The sequence below is a fragment of the Crocodylus porosus genome, unplaced genomic scaffold (genome assembly GCF_001723895.1).
Source record: "Crocodylus porosus isolate Cpor-Errol unplaced genomic scaffold, CroPor_comp1, whole genome shotgun sequence".
Classification (NCBI taxonomy): Eukaryota; Metazoa; Chordata; order Crocodylia; family Crocodylidae; genus Crocodylus; species Crocodylus porosus.
The window spans coordinates 8,678,112-8,682,958 of record NW_017728931.1 but is presented as its reverse complement, the minus strand read 5'-3'; positions in this window follow the sequence as shown (position 1 = coordinate 8,682,958).

Genomic DNA, 4,847 nt, shown 5'->3' with positions numbered 1-4,847 from the left:
GTTTGACCCCAGTACTCTTTCCTGCCATGGCAGGGGGTCAGACTTGATGATCTGCTCAGGTCCCTTCCGACCCTAGAAACTATGAAACTATGAAACTATATACGGAGGTCTGTGTCCGTAGAGGGGTTGTAGGAGCAGAATTCAGCCAGTAGAGGAGACATGGGGTGTGTGTAGCCCCAGGCTGTGCTACAGGTAGTGGGAGTGGCAGCAGAGCAAGCTGGAGGGATACGATCCTCCAGGGCTGCTGTCCTGTAGCATTCACCTCAACACAAGCACAAAGGTGTTGTGCAGCCCCCTTTGCTTCCACTCCATTTCCACAGCGCGCAGGAAGCAAGCTGGAGGACAGAGTGGGGCCCCCTGGTTATATCTGAACTTGGGGGAAGTGTGTTTGGTTTTCACTGTGGTTAACCTTTGCTGATAGCTTGCACTGTTTACTACACTTTCTCTGTCATCGGTGGGAGGCCTACCTCATTCCCCGGTTGGTGACAGGACTGAGTTTTAAATACTGCTCCAGCTAATGTGGTTTGTAACACAGCCTGACTTGAAGCAGACCCTGAGAGCAAGCACGTCATTGCATGAAACCCTTAGAGAATGATGCCCAGTGATCTCGGATGAGGACCAATCCAGGCCTCTAAGACCCATCACTAGCAGGGGTATACAATCACACATGACTGGGCAAAGTCACACTGTCCCTGTTACTACCTATTTGTATTAATCTGATGGGCCCTTGTTGTGCAATGCTCTGTAAAAGCAAGGATCCCTGCCCCAAGGACATAGTACTGCAGGGCAGGCTGATGGGAAGCTCTGAAAATTGAACTGTCATGCATTTGTTATTGTCCTAAAAAAAGCTGATTCCCATGGCAAACATTGAAACACAGTGATTTGTTGATTTGCAGAAAAGAACAACTGAGAAAGGCTTAGGCCTACTGCTGAATAGTCAAGGTAAGCTCTTAATAGAAATGTACAGAAGCCAGCTGCTCAACAGCTACATTGTGTCTCACTCTTCCTGAAAAAGATGGGGTTGGCAGATAAGATGATAGGAAGGGGACTTCTGGTTCTTCGGTCAGGGTGCACAATGTATGCAAAAGTTTGTTGTCCCTAGGTTGTAGAGCAGAGTGGAGGGTGTTTGTTTTTTCTCATTTCTAGGCTTAGCTGGTTGCCACATGAGGCCAGGCAAGAATGTTTTCTCCCTCCTGTTGCTACATGGGCGTGTGTAGATGAAACGGAGGTTTACTTTGCCCTAAATTGAAGCAGTGGTTTTTTTAAAAACATCAGTTAATTTAGGGCGAAGTAAACCCCCGTGTCGTGTACACCCATGTCTTACCTGCCTCTCGGGCGGCAGGGAGGGAGAGTGAGCTGCCGGTCGGTGGAGTGGTCCCTGGGCTGGGGGTGGGGGGGGCTGGCTGCTGCTTTCCTCCACTGCAGCGGTGCCCCCCCCCCCAGGTGGCATCCGCCTGCAGGCATCCGGCTTGGGCAGCTGCAGAGGGAAGGATTGGGTCCTTGCGCAGCTCATGCAGGCAGGCAGGCTCCAGGGGGAAAAAAAAAAAAGATCAGGCTCGCTGCTTTTTTGTCCTTTGGTGGAGCTTGCCTTCCCGGGCTGCTGCCAGGCTGCCTGCACAGCCCCTGAGCCACACAGAGCCCAGTGCTTCATGCCGTGGTGTTTTAGTTTGCTGCGCCCCCAAGTCATTTAAAGCTCATTACGTTAATGAATGTGCTAGAGTGGCTAGAATTAAAGCACAATATGGTGCCAATGTGTGCAAGCACCAATGCCATCAAAGCGGTGCAAAAGCATTTAACCCACTTTAAAGTGTCATGCATACATGCCCCTTGTTTCGTCTACATACGCCACAGATGTCAGATTTTTTTTCTGCCTTCTTCAGAAGCATTCGGTGTTGGCTGCAGCCAAGGCTGGAGATTTTGACTGAAGAGTGCTGATGTTCCTGTTGGGACTTAAAAAAATGCAGATTCCTGGCTAGAGGGTCTTGCTCCACTGCTCAAGGCCAGACTGATCACCACATTTGGAGTCCAGAAGGAATATTACCCCAGACAGACTGGCATGAACTGTGGGAGCTTTTGACTTCCTCTGTAGCAGGGGGACATGGCCCTCTTCCCTGACTCTCTTGCGCATATTTAACAACTACTTCCTGTCCTTACAATGTTAGGACCTTAATAGTACCCTTTTCCCTATGCCTGACCTGTAGCAAGCTTGGGTGTTTTGGATATTTTAGGCACTGTGCCTAGTAGTTGTGTGAGACAGATATTTGTAAAGTTTTAAGACTAGGTTAGATAAACACTTGTCTAGGATGGTTTGAATAGAAATAATCCTGCATTGAGTAGTTGACTGAATTAGATGACCTCCTGAGGTCCCTTCCAGCCCCACTGTTCTGTGATTCTGTCATTCTAAAATTGGTGTTTCTTTTTGCTAAGAAAGAGGACATGCTACACATGTGCATCCTTGTTTAAGGAATTATAAAACTTAACATATTTTATTCCAATTCTTAATTTCTACCTTCTATATTGTGTTAGGAAATGGTGGAATGGCCCATTTCTGATTTCCTAGACTGCAATATTTTACTTCTGAACTGTGTCAAGCCCCATTTGGATGGATATTGGAATTCTAGTGAAAATGCATAAAAACAGGATTTTTAATTTATACTTATTAATTTGTTAAATGAATCTGTTTTATGTCTGAGGATAGTACAGCACCATTAGAGATTACCTAAAGAGGTTGGGAAGACCTGCATGTGATTATTGGAATTTTTTAGGAGCAAGTTAGACAACCACTTAGCTGGGATGGTTTGTGCAGAGATGGTCCTGCCTTGAGCAGGGGGCTGGAGTAAGTGACCTCTGGATGGCTCTTCTAGCTCCCATGCTCTAGAATTCTATGATTTATTTGACGCATAAGGAAAAAAAAACTTACTAAGAGATGCTTTTCATTTTAAATGAACTGGCTTGTTAATCAAAGGAAGTGATCTCCTCCAATCGTCATGAAGATGAACACTCTGTGTCCGTGGAGGTCTCAGGGGCCATCAACCTGAAGTACACCCTGCCCATCCTCTCCCACTCCCTTGCACCAAACCCAGAAATGAGGGGGTGAAACTGGTCTAGGGGCCCCCACCACGGCTGCTGTCTTGGAAGCTGGGGACACAGATCTAGAGTGCAGCACTGAAAGGGCCTCTGGCATAGTTTCATTACCTCCTTTTTGAGTTTGGCACTCTGGAGAGGAGTTGGAGTGGGCAGACAAGGTGTGCCTGACATCCCCCAGGGGCACCATGGAGATGTGCTCTCCATCTTTCAAGATTTTAGAACCAGTAGATCTCAGCTTTTCAGGTCTCATTTTTATTCATAAATTAGAAAACGAAAGCAAACTTTTTCACTCGCAAACCGGTTTCTAAACTCTGAATTAACTAGTCATTGAATTGAGCTGGCTGAACTAGAGTTCTCTCTGCCCTGCAGAAGAGGCTACTGCTGTGAGAAATTGGTTTGGCATTTCAACAGACCCTAGATCCAAGTGCTGAACCAGTCACTGTCTTCAGTTTAGTGGTCTGACCTCCTGTTAAATTGGAGAGGCAAACATGATTGTTGATTTTTTTATTAATATTATAATCAAAAAAATTATTAACAGATTAGAGAAAGTTAGAACATCAGAAGTGCCATACTGGGTCAGACCTTGGTCCATCTAGCCCAGTATCCTGTCTCCGACAGTGGCAGGAGTGGATGCTTTGAGAATTGAACCAGATCTGTCTTGAGTTATCTATCCCCTATTCAGTACCCTCCCTAGCATTCACAGTTATTGGTTTAGAGATGCTAAAGGAAACATCTCCAACCACTCTGTTCAACAGCTGTTAATAGACCTAGTCCTTTGTTTAACCTGGCTATGTTATGTGCTTCTACCATCTCCTGTGGCAATGAATTCCAGAAGTTAACTGTGCTGTGCAAAAAAGTACTTTCTTTTGTTAGTTTTAAACCTATGTACTGCTAATTTCAGTGAGTGCCCCTTAGTTCTAGTATTTCAGGATTTGATGAATAACAGTTCCCTGGTCACTTTGTCCACTCCTTTCATGCTTTACTAGACATAGCCTTTTTAGTGTCTCCTGATACGAGACCTGCTCAAAGCCCCTGATCATTTTGGTTGTTCTTCTCTGTGCCATTTTGAATAATACTACCTCCTCTTAGAGATGTGGAGACCACAACTGCACACAGTATTCAAGATGTGGGTGCACCATGGATATATATAATGGCATGATAATATTCTCCATTTTGTTTTGAACTCCTTTCTTAATGATGCCCAACATTTTATTGGCTTTTTTTGATTACCACTGCACATTGAGCTGATGTTTAAAAGAACTATGTGTAATGACTCCAAGGTCAATTTCCTGAGTTGTAACAGATAGTTCAGAACCCAGCATTGGGTGCATCTACACAAGACACTACTGCACAATCATAACTGGGCATTTATTTAGTACTTGCATTAGCAAGTACTAAGTAAATGCGCAGAAACCAGAGTTACTGCACAGTAGCACTGGCAAACGTCTTTTACGTGATGCTACTGTGCAGTAGTGTATTAGCACTGTCTGTGCTGTGATGTGCTACTGCACAATATTTCTCAGCTACTGCACAGTCAGCAGCTTATGTTGATATGTAAGTAGACCTGAGGTTATTTTTCCCCACGTGCATTACCTTGCACTTGTCAAAACTGAAGTTCGTCTGCCACTTTTTTGCCCAATCACTTAGCTTGGTGAGGTCTTTCTGCAGCTCATCTCTGTTAGTATGGGATTTGGCTACCCAGAATAATTTGGTATCATCTGCAAAGTAGGAGATTTATTGACCTACCCCCGCATTTCCAT